Here is a 22,427-nt window from a genome sequence, read left to right as displayed (position 1 = left end):
CCCTTACCTTCAACTAAATACTAACCAATTCTTTCACAAAATACCTCTTTCAGGTTCTCATTGTTCCTTTCCCTACCATCCTCATCACATTTACACAAGCAGGATCTCCTAGTATTCTCATTATAGTCTCCCCTCCGTTATCTATATTCAATTATTCATTCCCAAATTACTATTTTCGAATCAACTGATATCGCACTCATGCCTCAGTGTTGGAAACTCCACATTTACCCGCTTCTGACCTTCCCAGAGCACTCTAGGGCATGTGGTTCTCCCTCATCTCAGATGGCATCATTCAGGATTTGAAGGAGGCACTGAACAGAGAGATCCATTCTCGGCTTCCTCCAGAATGGTCCACAAACCAAGTACTCTGTCCATTCTGGTTTACGGGTCAGCTTAATAAAGGAGAATACAAGAAGAGTTGGAGCCATTGAGACAGGAGTCCAGCAGGTTTACTCTGATACAAAATCATTTTCCCAGAGTGTATGTCAGTTCTTATGAACTGCATTAAAGATCGGAAAACAGCTATTGCCATCTTGAGTTTTGGTAAGACCTAGGTTAAGAGCCCATCAAAACTTGGGGAAAAATGATACAAGCTCCCAGAAAATGCAACATCTTTCTTGATTCCCATCCCCCAATCTCTTCCTTGTGTGTCCCCAACCCCAAAACAAAAGCTTTGCAAACGGTGACATAAATACAAGTATTTGGATCAGCTGACAGGAGGGGAAAAAAACAGAGAAAAGAAAGAGAAACCCATCATATAGATCTAGATTCACTTTGCTATTAACTGCTAAAAATCACTTCTTTGGCAAATGGAAGATTGACTAACAAGGCCTCTAAAAGTAAAGGTGACAGGGTTTTCTCTTCCTTTGCAAAATGTTTGCCATCCTTAAAAATAACCAAATTTCTTAACAAAAATGACAACGGGTCAGGAATGAAGCTTGAACACTTACAGAAAAGGAAGAAAAGCAAAACATCACCTCTAGCTGCACCAAGTTTTCTAAGATATGGAAGAAAAAGATGCAGAGAAAGTAAGCACAAGAATACACTATACTCCTTGTAGCAGACAGCAGCCTCCAACAATTCTCCAAAGTTCACAGTCCAGGTTAGAGATTAAACAGCCTTATACCACATCTCCTTCCATATCCTCGCAACTCCAAATGTGGTCCAAAGACCACCATGCCTTAACCACTTGGCATCTTCTTACAAATGTTGACTCTTGGGTCCCACCCCAAACCTACTGAATCAGCATCTGCACTTTAAGAAGATCTCCAAGTGATTCCCACACACATCAAAGTTTCAGAAGCTCTGCTATACACACTGGCTCCCCATACCATGGCCATTTCATATCACTTTCTAATTTCCCTCAGAATACAGGCAAAGGTAAAGGCGACCTAAAATCCCAAGATTAATACTTCTAACATCCATCTACTATTGCCATTCCTACTGCAAGAATTAAGAAGTCTGTCTATTAACATACCCTGAGAAATCTCTTTGACTTCTCTTCAATGAGCTAAAATAAGTGATCAAATAGCACAGGTGAAATCAACAAAAAAGAAAGACACTAAGTAATGCTAGTTTCTTAAATCATTCCTTATATGACATGGTCTCTCAAACCTTCATCCTCCAATTACCCAATGTGGGACAAATTCTCTCTAAAATGAGTCACCCAGAATCAAACACACATTCCAACATATGAATAATACTCCACAACAGGACCAACATATGCAATAAGACCATTTCTATTTCCATGCACAAATCCAGAAGTTAGGATAAATTTTAGCAGCCACATTACACGGTAGGATCTCACTAGGCTTGCAGTTAACTATACCTCCAGGGTGATTTTATTTGTTTCTTGGGGGCAGGGGGAAGGAGTAAATTTTTTTCATTACAATGAAATAAATCCCAAAGGAAGGCCCCAACCCAATGAAAATCACAGCTCACAGCTGTAGAATTCTTTCTCTGTGATGCTCTCCTCACAACTAAGGCAAAAAACAAACAAACAAAACCAACACAAGTCGCTAACAGAAAGCCACGTGTACATCATAATATGAACCAAGTTGTGCTCCTTAACCAGGTTTATTTTACAAGACAGAAAAGAAGGTATAGGATCTGTTGGGTGCGGGTTGCCATGCCTTCTATCTACCCACACATCCTCATGGTAAAGGGATGGAGTTGTGGGCATAAAGCATGAATAACTTAAACTGTGATTGTTTTCAATGTATTTGAGTACCTACCCCAACCTACACTGGATGGTGTAAATTAAAATCAAGGTTAGTTTAAATAAAGCCTGGAATTAGGCATCCCAACATAAATAATAAATTCGGTGACCATTCAAATTGTCTCTCCATGATCCAGTTTAACACACAAGGTTACTGATAATGACAAACTATAACTACACCAAGAGGTCTTCTAACATACTGTCTTAATACTGATCGGATCACTGATACAGTAAAGTCATCCCTCCACTCAGTCACAGGCTTTGCTCTCCAGTGATAGCCAGCTCTTCACCAAGAAGGGCCTTCAAAGACTCTTCAGAGGGCTAAAATACCTTAGAGCAAAAAAACAGAGACATCCAGGTCAGTCAAGCTTGCAAAACAGGTGCTAGGCAGAAGACAATACTCTTGGAGTCATAAGGGGAGAATATAAAAAGCGATAATAACAATAAAGACAGCAGATGTCTGCTGGCTGCTGACTATGCTATTGGCCTCAGCACTTACATGCAATTAAAGTTCATGATTCTCTCTGCTCAGCCTCCCCTTAACACAAGGGCCACACCACTGCTTTCTCCCTTTAGTTTAAAATGTGTGGGAAAGGAAGTAATCATGAAACTCTTAGTTATTTTTTTAGAGATGAGTTTCAGTGCCTTGCCCAAAGGTCATACAGCTGGAGAGAAAAAGGAGCTGGTGCACACAATCAGGTAGCCAGTCGGACAGGCCACTATATGGCGGTGCCAGACTGGGAATCGAAATTTCAAAACTCAGAAATTTGTTAATAAAGAGAAAAATATCAAAAATGTGTAACTCGCACTGACTCCTAAATAAAAGGAAAATTGAAATTACTAATTTCAAGAGGCAAACATAAATGTTGTATGAAAAAACGAAACACTTCATGAGCAGCAGCTCTAGCCAGAGACTAGGAAAGAGAAGGGGAGAGGGGAGGAGAGGGGAGAGGGATGACTATTCTCTTACTGGCCTCTATGACCACCCTGTGTAACAGAAAGAATATCAATTCTAAGGTCATCTCTCAAAGCATCCTTACGCAATTTGTCCAAGTCTCGGTTTTTATTATGGTTTCAAATTCAGGTCATCTTGATTTACGAGAAGGAAAAAAAGATTGAAAAAGTATGGGTTAGAGGGAAGCACATGTCTAAACAATTCAATAAAAAATTTCTTTCTAACAATTACAACTATTTAAAAATGATATTGGGCCCAACGGAAGGTGGTTAATTTCCTATCACTTGTGAGCAAACTTTATAAGAGACTCGCGCATCACAGGTAAAATGACTAAGTAATGTATCAACCAAGGGCACTGTTAATGATGCAGGGACAACTGGTGGAAACTGGGACGTAGGTCAACCAATTGCACTAGGTCACTTCCAGCAAATCTGAATCCATAAAAAAAAAATGTCTACCACAGCAGAGAGACTATTTTTAACCACATCACCAAATAAAAAGCCAATAACCAAGATATACCAGGATTGAAGTGTAATACACACCTGTGTTTTAAATTGAAATCCAGAACCTCCCACTAATATTTTAAGTGTCAGTCTGCTTATAAGGAGGGATGGGTGGGGGACAGGGACAGGCACAGCTACAGATGGCATTACATTCCGCAGGAAACACTCCTGCTTCCAAAGGCAGGGGCACAGCAAGTCAAATGCTCCTCACAGCCTCTTGTAAGTAATACAAGCAGCTGCTGGCGTGGGGGTTGGGAGGGAAGAGAACATTCAGGTTCACAGTTAGAAAGACCTTCTCCTAACATGAAACTGCTCTTGTTAAAACTTACACAAGTGCTAAGACAAATGATTATGTGTTTGGATTACAGGAGCCACAGGATGAGTTACCCATAGCACCATGTGCATATATTCTATTTCTGTACACCATATCAAGGCTCTGGGCGTGGAGGGATTTGTGACTTTCCACCCCTTTTAAAAAGAAAATGAAGTGCAACGCCCAATTCCACTGCTCAACCTTACCCTAAATTAGATTACCAGGAAATGCCACATCGTAGGAGGAGGACAGTGGATTTGACTGACAGGTGCACAGAGCTGACCAATAAGAAAGCAAAATTTGAGACTGGGCCCACACGGGAGGTGAGGAGAAAGAATTGACAGCCCTTTCCTCCTTTCAAGGAAAAATGACTGGAAACCTCTACATGGATGCCTCTTATTTTCAGAAGAACAAGTTCCACATATACCTACTGTTAAATCATCCTACTTAATACAATTTGTTGCTGTCTACAATGCCAGCTCCTCCAGCAACAGTTTGAGAAGAGAACAATGAAAGCATCAAAAAAATTTGTTGGGGATGTTGATTCTTGGCACGAATTCAGTGTAAACAAGGATTTACAGAGCCAAAACAAGAGAGAGAATATTGAAGAAAAATGTGAGAGAGGTACCAGGTAGACTTACGCTAAAACTATTGTTTCTTCCCTTTTAACAAACTACTATTTCTCCGTTAGAAATGAACTCACTTTCTCCAATCCCCTCGATACTAATTCTTCTTTCCTTAATTCCATACAACAGTTCAACTGTCAATACTCAAACATCAAAGAGAAAGCAGGGGGAATATTCACACCAAGAAATAAGGTAAGTGGCCAGGAAGCCAGACTTACTGAACTTGTAAATGATGTTCCCTCGCCCTGATTTTAAATTAAAAAGTGCTTTTATAAAGCACTTCAAGCAGCAGATTTCCTCAAACAGACCTGCTTCCCAGGATAAAGTAAACGGTCTGAAAATGCTTATGCAAGGAGAGTTTTACTTCTTCCAAACTCCCATTAAATAATGTGTACTTATCTTTGATTACTGCCTATTAAAAAAAAAAAGCTACAGCTGAAATTGGATTAAGAACTTCTGCTGAAAACGATTTATTGCATAACACAACTCTGACAGCCTGAATCTCCGGCCACCAACTGAGCCTTTATAAAAATCTGCTGGGCAGCTGCCAAGTCAGCTCTTTTGCGTCTGAGCCTGTCAGACATCGCCGTTGTCAAGGCAGCAGCAGCATGGGCTGTGACATCCGCACGTTCATGGTTAAACGGTGCAGTCAGGGAACAGCAGCCAGGGCCACGCAACACAGCGTTCGATGCTTCTGCAGCTCTTCGTCTGACAGTTTGTTGTTTCAACATAATCAAAAAAGACCCAAGATCTCTAGCAGGATTATCTCTTAAGAATCCAGCAGAAATCTGGATTGATGATCTACCTTCAGTGGAGGGAAAAGGGAGAAAAAATTAAATCAGGTTACAAATAGCTACTTGGCCCACATCTTGGAAGAACCAATCACAATGAAGGATAATTCAGTATCAACAAGGCCAACATGTGACAAAAGAACAACTTCATTTGGGAATAGATTATTAACAAGCAGGTTCCCAAAAGAATTCTAACTGATTTGGATCTTTCAATCATCAAAGCCCTTTTGTTAATAAGAACACCCCAAAAAATCCCCCAAATGGCATATCCTAAGCTGCACTAGCCAACAGAGTAGCCACTAGCCACATGCAGCTATTTACAATTAACTTAATTAAAATTAACTTCCTTCAGTCTTACTGAATACATTTCAAGTACTCAATAGCCATATCTCCCAAAATGGGCAATACAGTTATAGAATGTTTCCGTCATCACAGCAAGTTCTCTCGGACAGCACTGTTCTAGAACATACATTTGCATTTATTGCATAGGGTTTCAACTGACTGTGTTACTTGCATTGCACTACGTCCCTGAGAGTCTCCAAAACATGTAACTTTATGCTCTATTCAGCTTACTAGGAAAATTCTGAAATATGAGAATATCTTGCACAAGAAAATCAGAGTCTCAAGTAGGTAAGAACTATTTGAATTACACGTGTACACCCATGCAACTCTCAGGAAAGTGGTTCCAGTCCTCTCTGCTACATCTGGCCTTTCAGTTTTGCTGGAAATGTATGTGAAATTCTGAAGATGAATATAAGATTCTTCAGTTTCTAAGTAAGCCCTGAAGATACTCACTGCTTTAGTATGCCTTCAAATCATTTTCTAAGGAATCCCCTACAAAATAAATCCTCCAGGATTAAGACCAGACAAAAGCTGGTCCTCCACCAGGCAGGCTCGCAGCACTAACAGAGTAACCCAAACCGCTGAGACCGATTGCTGCCCGCCTCCTGCTAGGGCCAGTCAAGGTCATGGGCCTGTGAGCCAAGGCAAAGGGTTAGGGCAGTTTCTGTCCCTCAGGCCCTAGAACACTGCTGGAGTCATTTTACGAGCTGGATCAATAAGCTGACTTGCTGGCTTTTTGGGCTCAACTGCAGTAACCCCCACAACCAGGAAATAAGCATAAGTGTACACACATTCCTAGGGGACTGGTTCTCTGGTCATGCCACATTAGAAACCATTAGGTTTATTTTTGGTCATTTTATGAAAATGTTCTAATTATAGTAAAAGATACAAATAAACCCTGCCCTTGAATTTAAGACAAACTGACACTACACCAATGTTTGTTCTGATATGCCTTACCCCTTTTTCTTGTACCCTCCAGTCCTCCCCAGAGTTAAGGACCACCCTGGGACTGGTTTGTACCCTGTCATTACAGGTTTGGGTCTCCAGAAACAATTTTAATGTCTGTTTTCCCTCCAAATAGCACTACCCACTAATGATAAATGTAGACCATTGTGTGGCAGGCGACATACTACTTGTTTCTTGTGCACATTCTCCTCTATGTTTTACAACTTACCTATGAAGTATTATCACACACACATTTCTAAATGACGAACCTGAGGCGCTGAGAGAGATCACAACTACACTAGTCTGATTCCTCGGTACCTAACGAGTGACTTATTCACGTTTGCGTTTCCAATACATAAAGTTGAGTCTAGCACACAGTAGGCATTCAAAAACATTTCATGAGGGCGAACACTTATAAACAGTTGGAAGGTGTAAACAGAACAGTGGCCTCAAGGTAAAAGAGACCTGGATTCCAGTTCTGAAATTCTGTTTCCTCACGTGCAAAACAAACGACCTAAGGGAGTGTTGCCTACTTGAGTATCCATGACAACCAACCAACCAAGGGCTTGAAAAACCCCAGACTGTGGGGCCCCACCCCCAGGCTGTCTCCCAGGTGGTGCTATCGCTGCTGGTCTGGGGATTGCCCTCCGAGAACCACAGGTGTATGCCAGCCTTGCAATGGATGTGACTCCCACCTTGTCTTTCCATGAAAGCTATTCTCAGTGCCATAGAAAACATTATAATTGCCAGATCTAATGCAAACTTTTTACTGGCAACCTGACTCTCCCTGGTCTTCCTGTTTCCACTGCCCCAGCACCTTCAATTCTGATTTTCTGCCCTTCCCAATCTCTAATGATCTAAATACTGACAAGTACTAAATCATTCTCTGGACAATCTCCTCCCTCTTGCCCCCACCTTCTTGTGTGATTCTGTCTCAATCAACCACCTACCACCCTCCTGGCTACCGCTGTTTAGAATTCTGAGTGGGACTTGGCATCTTCTTTCTCACTGTTCACGTGAACTCTCTAAATCAGGTAATGCTCTCTCGCTCCCTAGTTCTCTCTCTCCAGTTCTCGAATACAGACATAAAAGAGGCTCTCATCTCCTATCTTACAGAATAAACCTTCCAAAATGATTGCCAGCAACCAATTCCCATTCCAACCACCCTGCCAACACTGCTTCTCTGAAAACACAGCCATACTGCAATGAGTTACTTTCTAAAACCATCAATCCATGTCACTCCTTCCCCTACTCAAAATTCTTCGATGGGGTTCCCCAATAGCTACTACAAGGGAAATTTCCAAACGTCTTAGCATGCCCTACAAAAACTCTTTTTTATAATCAACCCAACTTACCATATAAGCTGTAATCCCCTCACCACTCCCAATACCCCTAAATGACAACATGTGAGCATCAGAGGCAGAGGCAACAGCTCTCATCTTTATCCCCATCTCAAAACAAATACCAGGGAACAGGAACATTGGTGCTTATTAACTCACTACTGATCATGACTTCAACAATATTTCAACAGTAAAGAGCAGCCTTTCTCAATAATCAGTTGAAAGTCCATTCTCAATTCTCTTTTTTCTATAAATACTTTGGCACCAAGAAATACATAATCAACCAGTTAGGCTTGATTTACCAACTACGTCTGTTTCAGTACTTATCACAGCTCTTGGATTTCATACTGCATAGGATGCATGAATTCTATGTGACCAGGACCCTTAGTACTAGATATCAACTATATTTAAACTGCTAAATGTCCTACAAATTAACCTATTCCTAGTCCAATGACAAGATTTAACTATAATACTATTTCACAATGGTTTGCAAAGACCACAATTATTTCTGCCACCTAAACAAAACTGGAAAGCTCACTGATTCCTGCATCCAAGCCAGTTCTAATATTGCTTCTTTTGTGCAGAATGAGATTTCCTGCAGTTATTTCGTTCTATAAAGCCTGATATACCAGTGTGTGGGTTTAATGAAAAGATTCATGCTTACCTAAAGAGTGACAAAGCTCTCACCAAAGTTATGAAGCCTGACCCCCAAAAAGATGACATGGCACATGTACAATCTCATTTTAAAGCAACGGTTTAGGGAAAGCAAATACAGCTATCTAGAAGCAAAGTCATGATTCTTCCTATGTTGACACTTCATAATGATAAGAGCACAATGGATCTAAGTAGAAGTTTACCACTTACACTTCAGGTAATGCGTGTAAAAGAATAAAGCAAAAGTGGGAAGATGAAAATTTTACTCTAAATGGGAAACTGCTGGAGAGTTTTGAGCAAATAAGTAACAGAATTTGATTTACATTTTTTAAAGCTCCCACAGGCTTCTGTGTGGAAAATAAACCATGGGGGGTGGGGGGAGGAGGTGAGGATTAAGTAGGAAAGCTAGGAAGGATGTGACAACTGCCTACACAAGATGTGAGGATCTGGGTGGCAGCAAGTGGCTGTGACAACTGGTTACATCCTGGAAACACTCAGAAGGCTGAGCCAACCAAGGGCTGCTGGAGAATGTGTGAGAAAGAGGAGTCAAAGAATAACTCCAAAATTTTTCATCTCAGTAAATGTTTTAGCCTCTGGTGAAAAGGAGGGCGCTTCTGAAAAGAGCACTTTGGAGCAGAGAGAAGGGAAGGAGGAACCAAGTGTTTAGTTTTTAGACATGCTGAGTTTGAGTTGCCTATTACAGCTGCTAGGGGAGAGGTCAAACTAGGCCATGTGTCACAGCTAGAGATCTGAATATAGCTGGTAGTTAAAAATCAAACCTAGAATCCAACACTGAAGGGCAGAAAAACAGAGCTTGCCTATTCATTTAAAAGTTAGATGTGAAGTCAGTTAAGGGTGGGCTGACCTGGACATGGACAGCTCATTTGATAGCTAAAAAGGTTTTCAGGGCCTTAGGAAAAATGATCCTTTAAAATAAAGAGTGAATGAAGACAGAGAACTGAACATGGAAGGAAGCAAAGAAGGTTTCACATACTCAAGAGTCATTCTATAAAAATCTACATTTGACATCACTGCCCTAACTCGTAAGTGATGGTGTTTCAATAATGTGGCAGTGGAGGCCTTAGAAATCCACCACTCAACACGGGCGATGCCTTAGCTCAACAGCTGCTGCTGGTAAGGAAGTTCTATTTAGCCACGTGAAGTCATAAATCACTCACTCAGTCTATCTGTCTCTGTCTGCATGTATGCATGTCTCTCTCTCACACACATACAGATACGCACACACACAGCTTCTTATATTTAGGCTGTACATGCAAATAACAAAAATGACTGACAGCCACTCCTAGGCAGAAGCAGGCCTGAGGCCCGCTCTTCACAGGTAACCAAAATACGCTCACAAGATACCCGACAGGGCAACACTGAGACTATGCTGACAAGTTCTGGAGTGGTCATGAATCAGAAAGGTGTGTGTAGAGGTGAGACAAACTGCAAGCTGTTGTCTCTCAAGTGAATTCTGGAAGCATCCAGAGCAGTTAGTTCTGGATGTCAGCTACTGGCTGGGCCTACACACAGGAGAATGTCACGGCCAACAGGGCAAAGCGGTACAAAATCCAAAGGAGTGTAAACTCTAAGACTCAGAGACAGAATACAGAAAACAATTCCCACTAAGTAATGAACATTATTTTTTCTTTTACCCACCTATGAGTTACACACCCTGTTGCCATTCCTACGCTGTGCTTTCTCTTTGAATTTCTCCTTCAGTAAACCTCGAGGCTCCTGAAGCAAAGATTTGCTCTCCTTACAACACTCTTCACAGGGGCTACTGGGAAACCATCTTCCTACCTTCCTATCGAGTCCTTCCCATCTCCACTGCTGGTGAGTCTTGTTCAAGTTTGAACAGCACTAGATGCACTTCTCTAGACGACTAGCTGTTGAGCTTGGCTGACCTGGAAACCCCCTGGGGAGCGTTATCAAGCCCAGACCTCACTACCATTCTGACTTAACCGGTCAGGGTGTGGCCTGTGCCCTGAGATCTTGATAAACTCAGAAACATGGCTGAGAACTCACTCCTGTGACTACCCATATATTGACACCCCTGCCCTTGATACAATCACAGTTTCACAGCATTTAAATTGGGAATGACAAGAAGTTTTGGCTGACGCTAAAGGTTTTGCTTTCTGAAACATAAAATGAGTCCCTTACTAGTTCTTCAAGGAACTGAATAAAACTGCTATAAACTATTCGAAACTTCAGTGCCTCCAACTGAATGAGGAAAATCCTGCACATCTATGAGTCAGAGACAAGCGATGATTTGCTAATAACATGTACAAAAATAATGTCTCAACACAAGCATCAGGAAACTAGGTTGAGATTGCTCATTGATTCAATTATACTGGGGAGGAGAGATTTGAAAGGCAGATCATCTTTGACCCAATATCCTATCCTTGGGAATTACAAACAAATTAAGGTCAATTTACGGGGGGGGGGAGGGGGGGGGACGGGACTGCGGCGGCACCTTCTTATGTTCTCTGAGGTGTTTTTTTTTTTCCTTTTTCTCATTAACCCAAAACTCAAGCTGCTGCAGAACAATTCCAGCCTCAAGTTACCTGAAGGACACAGCTAAAGATTTTGTTCCTCTTTTTGAGCCATCAGGGCAACGACTGTCACACTCTACCCTGAGAAATCTCCTGCCCACTTTAACATACAATTCCATTTTTGTTTCTGAGCAAGTAACCTCTAGAATACATCAAGAGACACTGAGCTGCCTGCCCAGTCTGTTTTTGTTCCTAACATTCCCCAGTTAACAGAGCAGCTCTCAAAAAGACCTTTTCCACCCCCCACACACACGAGAAAAGAGATCTCGTCCTTCCAACAAGATGGTAACGGACTGATTTTATCCTTAAAGTTGATGATGCAACGCTCAAAAGGGAAAAAAAAAAAAGAGAGAGAAAGGAGGAGGGGAAGGTTATCCTACACAAGACAAAATTTTTTTTATGGCCAGTTGGGGTTTGACAAACTTTTTCAGTCCATTTTACAAAAGCCCTGACCTCAAAGAAAACACTTTCCAATTTTAACATACATGCCCACACAAAGAAACACAGCAGGCACTCCCCGAGGGCCAAAATAAAATGCTCTCTAGTAATTACCATAAATAGAAAAGGAGATGGGCTTCCTGAGGCAGAGTACAGAGCACAAGAAAAACCACCAGCAACAAAAACATCATAAACAAAATTACATGGCCAACAATAAACTGGGAGGAGAGTGCAATTGCTTCTCAGTGAGAAGGAAGGAAACACATCTGGAAGATGCTTCAAAAAGAGAAGGGTGCGCATTCATGAGCCTGCAGACGCAGAACACACTGCTACTTTCCTCAACTACAAAAACAGAATCTAGTCACAATTCATTTTCTGTAGTACAAACAGGAAAGTTTCTGAAAAACCCAACGAACAAACTATACCTTAATAAAACATCGGAGAAACGATTTCTCATTACTCTGGACATTTATTATTTCCCCTAAATTTAGTACAAAATTTCTCAATCAACTCTGATTTCTTGCAATTTTTTCATATCAATAAAATCAATAAATAAAATTACTTAGAGTCTCCCTAAAAACCAGTGTGAGAGCCTCTGAGGACCTCTCCAATGAACACGTACGGCAACTGTCCATCCTTTAACCACACTAGCACCCAGTGTGATTATGATGTTATCAGTTTGAAATTATGATTTAAGTTCCCTGACATGTACTGTTTAAATCTCATCCATAATGAACCTGTGATTAAAAACAGGAAGCACAGAAAATACTAATAATGATAGCATAAACATAAGCCTGCTCATAAGCATACTCATAATCCTCACCAGTCTGTAAACCGTAGCCATGTGACCAAGAAATGTTCTATTATGAAAACTAGGATCTTCATTACTGCAAAATCCAGTGTTATCTCTCCTTCTGGTTGCACTCATTGAGCTTACTGTATTCTGGGCAGCCTTCTAAGAGATTCACATGAAACAAGGCCCTGATAAGGAACCAGACATCTTGCCCAGGGTGTGAAGTAAGAGGCAGCGGGGGCAGAGCCTGTGGTCTGGCACTCAGGGTCTTAGGACCTTCTGAGGCCTCTCTCCCTAGTGATGAGCTTTCTGAAGCATTCCCTCTTATCTTAACCTTTAGAAAGAAAACTCTGAAAAGAATACACTTCAAAAGGATGATTTTCTATTATATGAATTTCAGCGTCAACAACAAAACAACTTCTGATACACGGTTCAATTCGCTAATCTCAAAGCACAGTGTACTCTAACTTACTGTATCTTGACATTGAGCATAAATAAATTATTAGTATTTTATTCCCATGTGAAAGTTGTAGAAGTAATGTTACTGGCAAACTGGGCTTTAGTTTAAAGAGGCCTGGAAAACCATCCAAACAATATGCAAAACACAACCATAATCACTTTTTACTCAGGAAAAATTTAACAATTTCTGAATACAAAATATATCATTAATATTGCAACCTGAGCGAACCGAAGTATCAGCTTGCTGATTTTGATTTTCTCTTGTTCATTGGAAACTTCTAACAACACATAATCATCAAAATAAAAATCAAAGAGGGCCAGCCTGGTGACGTAGTGGTTATGTTTGCGCACTCTGCTTCCATGGCCCAGGGTTTGCAGGTTCAGATCCCAGATGTGGACCTACACACCACTCATCAAGCCATGCTGTGGCGGTGTCCCATACACAAGTAGAGGAAGACTTGGCACAGATGTTAGCTCAGAGACCATCTTTCTCAAGCAAAAGCAGGAAGACTGGCAACAGATCTCAGCTCAGGGCCAATCTGCCTCACAAAAATAAATAAAAATAAAAATCAAAGAAATGTACAGGGAGACAATTCCTTTCTAGTTTATTCTAACTACGTTTTGATGTTTTGTTGCTCACAAACTTCCTATTCACAAAGGGCAGGATGGGGTTGTGTGGGGTTTGCTCCCTCAATAACCAGTCTTTGCCTGACAAACAGCAGTGACCAAACATATACAAAGGGAGTATTCCTGTCATTTATTGATACAAGGGTCTCGACGAACATTAGTCTCGATTTTCACTATTTCTTTCTTTGCATCCATGCCATTATCTGCAATGGTTTGAAGCCATATCCTACATAACTCTTTTGCACTGTGTTACCTCTGTAACTCTCTTCCTCTTGATCTCCCCTTATTACAATATTTTCAGCCAAATGTCACCTTCTCAACAAAGCCGTCTTTGACCATCCTACCACAAAATCTAAATAACTGCTTTAACTTTCTTCAGCATATATCACCCATAAAATTCTCATTTGTTGGGAGTATGTACTATACAGTTCTCTAACTAAATTACTAGCTGAATTCCACCAGTAATATGGCCAAACCTGTATATGCCGCATTCAATACATTCAACACTTGGTTTCTCGAGTGATAGTTAATTACTTTTCACCCTAAAAAAATAACGAGGGTCCCAGAGAGAAGCTAACTCACATAAGTGAACAAATTCAAGCTTCAATCCCAATCTGCCTATGAAAATGATGGAGCCTGGAGCCACTTACCAGCTGTGTGATCTTGCGTAATTTACGTTACCTATATATGCCTGTTTCCTTATCTGTAAAAGGAGTACCACAGCTTCCGTAATAGTGTGTCTTGCAGAGGGAAGGTATTTAATGAGCGGCAGCAGCAGGAGCAACTCACATGTCCACCCCTCTGTTAATGAGGGACAAAGACAACATTTAGCCTTGTTTCCTATTGCTGCTGTTAACAATTACCACAAACTAGTGTATAAAGACAAAATTTATTCCCTTACAGTTCTGCAGGTCAGAAGTTCAAAATCAGTTTCACTAGGCTAAAGTGGAAGTGTTTGGAAGGGCTGGATCCTCCTGGAAGCTCTGAGGAGAAAATCTAATTTCTTGCCTTTTTCAGCTTCTGGTGGCAGCCAAGATTGCTTGGTTTGTGGCCCCTTCCTCCATCTTCAAAGAGCACCACTCCACCTCTGGGTCCTGTTTTCACAGCTCCTTGTTTTGTCTCTGATCCTCCTGCCTGTTTTATAAGAAGCCTTGTGATTACACTGGGCCCATCTGGATAATCCAGGATACTTTCTCCCTATGAAGATCCTTAACTTAATCACATCTGCAAAGACTCTTTTACACCACGTAAAATAACGCTTCCAGGGATTAGGGCTTGAAGATATTTGGGGGGGCCATCTTGCAGCCTATCAGAAAGTACATGTTGATATTTTCACATCTGAATAAGAGAGCAATTGCTGCAGCTGAAACACACCTCATTGCTCAACACTGGAATGCACAGAACGGATGTGCTAGGACAGAGGGGAACGCTATCTTAAGCTGCGTATGAGGAAGTACAAGGAAAATGAGTGGCAGAATTTTTTCCCTTTTTTTTTTTTTTGTAGATACACAATCAGTTCTCTGGGTCGCCCACTAATGAAGTGGGAACACCTGAGTAGGTCAACAATAACGGGTGGAACTCCTAGGCTGATGCAAAACTACCATCTCTCGAAACTTATTATATGTTTCCCTAGAAAGAGAAAAGTAATTGAGTGTTTTGATTGAATAGACTTTTTTCTGTATTGAAATCATAGCGGGTAGGGGATTCATGAACTGGTTGAAGGGTTTTACTATTGTTCTGACTCCTCAATAAAGAGGAACGTGGGGTGCACATTACGAGCTAGATCATTTAATGTGATAGGTTCTTCCCTCCTAAGCCTGCAACTGATTGCTAGAACGTTATTCTTAATTTCCCTGTATCAAATGGCATTAGATTTGGGGCTCTAATTTTACATATTTTTACTTTGTTGTTCAAAAAGAGCCCTGCCTGGATAATGATTTTTATCATTTCCTAAATAAAGCATTTGTTTTCCATCTCCAAACTGCTCTTTTCAAAAGTAGCACTAAAGCAGAAATTTAAATAAAGAAGATACGAATGTTGAAACTTTCTCAGAGGTAACAGGATAATAATGGATTAACCTCAAGATTTCTACCCTAAGATATACAAATGGATAATAAACACATGAAAATATGCTCGACAGCATTAATAATTAGAGAACTGTAAATCAAAACCACAATGAGATACCACATCGTGGCCACTAGGATGGCTATAATCAAACAGGCAGACAATACCAAGTGTTCACAGGAATGTGGAGAAATTAGATCTGTCGTACACTGCAGTAGGAATGAAAAATGGGCCAGCAGTTTTGAAAAGGTCTAGCTATTCTTCAAAAAGTTTAACAAAGTTACCATACAACCCAGCAATTCCACTCCTAGGTGTCTATACCCAAGACAAGTGAAAACATCTGTGGACACAAAAATTTGTACAGGAATGTTCCTGGCAACTTTATTTGTGAAGGCCAAAATGTGGAAACAACTGCAAGTGATTTGTCCATCAGATGATGAATGGACAAAATGTGATATATCCATAAATGGCACTGTTTAGCAACACAAAGGAAGTACTGATATATCTGAATAAAAGTGCCTTTTGCAAATAAATAATCTCTGCTGTGTTATACTGCATTTATTTGCAAAACTTACTGTACTCTGCACATTCAATGTGCATTTACTCTATAGTGAATGCAGACTTAGAATCATGTCTGACAGGGGAGAAGCTGGAATTGCATGCTACCTTTCATCTGCTCTGCCAGCTGGAAGCATGCCGTCCATTGTCTGTTGCCTACATGACAGGACCGCCAAGGAAACTACATAACAGACATTCAGAGAACCTCATGTTTACAGCAAGTTAGGGGAGAGAAAAGGAGAGAACTAAGGTGGGGAAGGGAAGTAAGCCTGAAGATGCAGCAATTTCCTCTGCATCCCAGACACAGACCTCCCACCCATGCCCTGCTCCGGGAACAGGCAGACAGGCAGGTGTGGGCCTCCTCAGGGCTCCTTTTACGAATCTCTACCAGAGCTGGGACAAGAATTTCTCGCTGACAGTGACAGTGCATGTATTACTAGGAAACAATTCACACACAGAGGACAATGTGACATTAATGTCCAGGAAGCAGGTTGGGGGAGGGGAACCTAAAAAGAGTTTCCTGTTAACAATCCAGAGAGCTTTACTTGTGAAAACCCACAGCCTCACAGGAATCTCAGCTAAACATGATTGCTCAGATTTACAGCAGCCTTTAGTGTTTTCTGTTATAAAGAATTACATGTCAATAAATTAATTTGACTGCAAAACATAAGTAGGATTTCAGGGAGGAGGGGAACTGAGAAGATAAGCTAGCAATAATGAAGACTACTGAACTCCTGCATATCCAGTCCTGTTAGGAGCTGGTGGGCAGAGTTACTCCGATACATCTGAGAGAAATGAGGAAAACTATTCATGAAAAAAAAGATAAAAAGAAAGATCAACACAGACTTTAAATACCTCATGGCCTCAGACTCAGCACAGTAACTTCCCTTTTAAAAAGGGACAGATACTGGAGTATCTGCTCCTTTTTACCAAACTCTCCAGCCAAGCCCATACTAGTTTGCAGAGACAATCTCCTGGGATGTGATCAGCAGAGGGGAGCGAGGAGCAGAGAGAGCTTGGAAGACGCACCAGGGCAAGTGACTCAGGCTGTCTCTCTCTCCCTGCCAAGCCAAGCAGCTACTGATGCCAAAACATCCAATTTATAAAGCTGCACAAAAGCATGTGCATAGAGGGACCACACAGCAACTTTTTAGAAGCCTAGAATAACTTCCAAGTTTAACTCGCAAAGTGATCATTTCTTTAAAAAAAAAAAAAGAAAGAAAGAAAGAAAGAAAAGAAAAGGAGGGGGATAAAAGTAATGGTGAATAGGATTGGCCCCCATAACACCGCTGCTTCTCAAAAGCTACAGTATCCAGGCTGGTGAGATACAAAGGCACCTCTTTCTACCCAAAGAACACACTTGCACCAAGATTTACACACGAGGACCCTGAGACCTAGAAAGCCTCAACAAAGGTGCGAAAGGCTTGTTTAGTCTCTACCAAGAAAGGTGGGGATGAGAACTCAGACCTCCTGCATCATTATTCCACTGTCTGTCCATGACACTACACCGCCCCCAGCTAGAAGAAAGGTTTTCTGTTTGACTATTTAACAAAGTGATCTCCACCTGGTAGCTATCCAGGGGGGTAAAACACTTTTACCCAAACTCTACCAGCTTTTCCCCTAATTAACTCATATTCACCTTTCAGGTACCCGCTAAAAATGTCTCTTTGCATCAGAAAAGTTTTCCTCAAAGGCAAGACTATTAGTACGTTGTTCGCCTATTAGAACGATATATTTCAGAGATTCTAATCAAAGCTCAGCTCCCCCACTAGACGGTGAACCCTGTGGGGTGTGTCAATTTTCTCATTACTGATAAGCACAGTAAATACTTGTCAGTGTTCACACTTAGCAACATCTCTTCCTTCTCCAAAAAGGTACCTTCAATTAATGGTAGACAAGTATGAAATTCACCATTAACACTAAGGCTGAAAACACTACAGTCAATAACTGTGTCACAATCCCTTAATCATGCTCCAAGATATCAGATTTTTGCTTTGAATTTTCTTTAAAAGTCCCAAGATGGTGGCAGTTTCTCCTGCCTTCAGGTGCCCTGGAATGGGCAATCCTTGTAGACGTAACATAAACTCATCTATTTGGGGGTCACCTTTCTGTTTTCAGGTTCAATAAAACACTTGGTAGTTGCTTTGCAAGAAAACATGAAATTTGGCCACAACAAATAGTTATTTCACTAATATCAAATTTATAGCCTGCTGCTTCATTTCTATGCCTTTGTTTAAAATAACTTTACAATATGATCTGGCATTGAAGTGAAGTCTTTTTTAATCTTGTTTAAATAGGAGTTAACCACAATATATGAAGACCCAATAATGCAGGTAACTTGACTGAAGTGACGGCAATATGAACAGTGATCAACTTCACTCATACTGTGGAAACTATGTCACAGGTACCACTTGGTTATTTCTTATTTTAGGCGTTTAAAATATGAAAACTAAGTACATCTTAAATCAATGAAATGTAATAATTACTGAGCACCACTGGTCAGTAACAGTAACATCCCTCCCAACTAGCTATATGGTCTTCATGTTATTAATAAAGGACTATCTGCCAGGTGGACACGTAATTAGATACATGTTTTCATAGAAGTCTCCCGACAGAGATATGGAGAAACAAAGTGAGCTAGACCAGGAAGACAAACGGCTTGCCTTCATCATGGATACAGCAAAACGTAACATGGCCACTTCAGGTGCCTGGTCATACATGCCTCAAAACAGAAAGGCAATCATATATGATGGCTGCCCAGTCTACCATTATCTTGCTGACGGTGAGTCTGAGATGTACCTTTGCTCATGCCAAAGTTTGATGGAAGGGCTATCCATCTCCCCAAATTCTGAACCTGCGTTAGAACAGATGCTATATATCCAAAGAGCTAAATAAAATAATCCCGCTGATTTACCCAACGCTGAGCTCTAAGATAAAGTGGGCCCAGTTACCACCTGTGAATCAATCTCTGTAACTTTCATCATCTCATCAATGATGGAAGGTCACTAAAACTTAAGAATGACCAGATTTGACATCTGTGACAAAAGATCAGGGGTCAAGGTCTTGGCAGGGTAAACACATGAAAATGGTGTTTGCCTTGTCCCCAAAACACAATAGCGGAGGATTTTAACTAGGAAAGACATGTGTCAAAAGGAAGACGACCAGCTCTTCAGCTTTCCCTCGCTCTCACTGATATACCAGCACAACTGCAGCCCAGGGAGGGGATGTGGGGGCCTTCATGTTTCCTCCCTACTTCAGACCTCCCTTTATGGTCTCCCTTCCTCTTTTCTTCAGTGTTCCCTCAGGAGCTCCTCATGTCTGGCGAGCTGAAACCCATCAATGATCTTCTGCCAAAACTGCAATTATCAAGCGGCCAATGCCAAAACCCAATCCCACTTCTAAAATAGTGCTCTTTAATTTGTACTCTACCTCCAGACTGAACAGCCCTGGAAATAGAAACGGGAATTTTCCAACCTGCAAATAGTGCTGGCTGAAAACTTCTGTCTACTCATTCTCTTTGGATAACCCAGTCAGGCCCACTTCACTCACATGCACCCAATTAGAGCACATACTGTGGTTGTGGCAGTGGATGGAGACACTAAAGATTTACCCACTCACAAGATTCCACTCTCAGATGGAACATTTTCACATTTTTGTTCAGTATCTTTCATCACTAGAGAGAAGTCACCATCTTGAATGAGAGAATAAAGGCTGAAGTGGTAATTAAGTCCTTCAGAACTAATCAGTACTAAGCTACCACATCACCCAGAGATGAGTTATGACCTCATGGAGATGGGATCTTGTTTTTGTTTTTTAGTTTTTTTTCTTAAAGAAAAGTGTTAAAGCAGGGAAATATAAACTGCAAGGTCAAAAAGAGGAGTTCACATTACAATATGGTCTAAAGAATCTCACTGAAAATGTTTTCCATCCATAATACACACGAATTAACATGAAAAAAACCTTTTCAACTATGTGCCTGGAGTTCCTTTCATGACCTTAAGGAGCCTTAAACTTCCACTTCCACCCTGTGTGCCCTAGATGGTAGACTACGTCCTGCCTCTTCCACTGAAATAAATTAAATGATTTTTCTAGCCAATAATTGGCTTAATGAGCCCCCAACCACCCACCCAAAGAGGCAGAAATAGTAAATGCTAATCCTCAGCAGCAGTGTGTGTTCTGGTTAGCTCTTCCCATCCTGATCCTCCTGATACAGCTGCTTCTTATCTAGCTGCACGTTATTTCTGTCTGCAAAGGGTGGATTGTGTGGGCTTTTCACTCTCTAATGGCTTCAATGAAGAATAAAGGGTAACTTCAAGTTTGACATTTTTATACTTCAGAAGAAATCAAGAGCAATTCTCTCTGCCCTTTCAAGTGTAACTAGAAAGGAAAAGAAAATCTACTAGGTTAACATCTGGAAGAAAATATTAAATCAAATTAAAACTTTAAACCATGTCTGTGAGCTTATGAAACGTTTGAAACCAGTCAATGGAAGTTTTCAAAACACATTTTAGAAAATAGTGACTAGCCTCTCATCCTGCAATAATCTGCTACAATGAAAATTCTGAGAGAAAACAACATACTGAAAGAGAAATAATTACATTACCTTGTCCCGTAAAACAGATTTCAAGTCACCACCACCAACATACACAAAAACGTCAATTTTTAAAACCAAAGAGAATGATATTTTTAAAAGTCATTGGTGTGATAAATAATGTCTCATTCTTTGTCTCATTTTTGTTCACATCCTCAAAAATAAAACATTACACAATATACCCAGGAATCTAAAACACACATAATGGGAACTGAAACATTTCTCACAAATGCTCACCAGCCACGTGAGTAATCAGGAAAGGCAAAATGGATTCTGAAGGCTTAAAAGGTTAAAATACTTAGAGGAATGCTTCCTTGCTTAAAACAAAAATCACCATTTCTCTCATGAGTAAGCAGGTGCCATCTTCTCCCTTTATTGCCACATCCCCCCAAGACGTTTTCATTAAATATCGCATTATATCAACAGTCACTTTCTAGCCTGAGAAGATTCAAGATAACATATTTCCCCTGGGTTCTGCTTTCCCCCATATCCTCATTCTCCACATAATTTATAGCTAAATTCTCAACCTCAAATCCTTAAAAATAGTAGCTACTGAAGTTTAGTTGCTTATCATGTGTTCTTGCTTACTCAGATTACTTCATCGCCTAATACTGCAGGGTGGGAGAGTCAAATACTGTTTTAGGAAATCGCTCTCCCTGGCTTTGTTCTGATATCGAACAGTTCAATTACATAATTTTGACCACTGTATTCAAAACTTAGTTGGAACTGCAAACATCCAAATGCATACGTCCATCGGGGCATATTGAGGACAAACGAAATCAAGCAATGCTGGTGGAGGCAGCCAGGAAAGTTTCTTTAAAAGATGACTCCATATCCCCTCTCCCAGAGAAAGGGAGGGGAATTCTTTTCTTAGAGACATGGACACAGATGCATCAACCAAATGCAGAAAAGCAGGAAGGAAGAAGGAAACAAGCCACACCAAAGCTGGCTAACGTACCCTACTAACCAGACAACCATCAGCATGGTAATTGAATCCAGAATCTGAGAAAGCCAAGAAAACTTAAAAGGGGTGCAAACATTTATAACAAGAGGAGGAGACTCATGGATTTAATTACTTCCACTATACATGACAATTAAGAATAAATGGGGGAAACCACAAGACAGCAGACAGTGAAGAAAAAAAGTGAAATGTTGATTGCCATTAGCGTTAACAACAGGAGTTTCTAACACCTGCTATAAGCTACTGTGTAATAAAACATGAATTACTCTCCTAATGAATAAATGAATACATTAACGTTAGCCAGGTTCTTTGGGAAGCACATTTAAACTCCCTTAAACCACCACCCAAGTAACATTCACCAAACATACTTCAATGCCCATTTAACGGGACGGAAAGAGGCTGAGCCTCTTCAAAGCTTCCAGTCTACATCTGACAACAAAACACAGAATGCAGTATGATCAGACAGGAAATTCACTTAACTAAAAAAATTTATTCTTTCAAGTACAAACAGCTGAATAAAACAACAAAAACAATAAACATTTATTGAATACATTTTACATGTATCGCTACAATTAATTCTCAGAACAGCTCCATGAAGGAAAGGCTTACTTGACCCGGACTGCAGTTCGTAAGTGGCAGAGGAGAGGAACAAGCCCAGGCAGTTCCCTTCCACAGCCACCTAACCAAGCGAGCT

The 22,427-nt window shown here is 40.7% G+C and overlaps 1 protein-coding gene across 9 annotated transcripts in view; it reads right to left on the bottom strand.

Moving 5' to 3' along the window:
• Positions 1-22,427, bottom strand: part of JARID2 (jumonji and AT-rich interaction domain containing 2) — a 255,994-nt gene that overhangs the window by 145,387 nt on the left and 88,180 nt on the right. The window lies entirely within an intron of this gene.

The sequence above is a fragment of the Equus przewalskii genome, chromosome 19 (assembly GCF_037783145.1).
Source record: "Equus przewalskii isolate Varuska chromosome 19, EquPr2, whole genome shotgun sequence".
Taxonomy (NCBI): Eukaryota; Metazoa; Chordata; class Mammalia; order Perissodactyla; family Equidae; genus Equus; species Equus przewalskii.
Note: the sequence above shows the minus strand (reverse complement) of the source record. Positions and strands in the feature narration are given on the sequence as shown.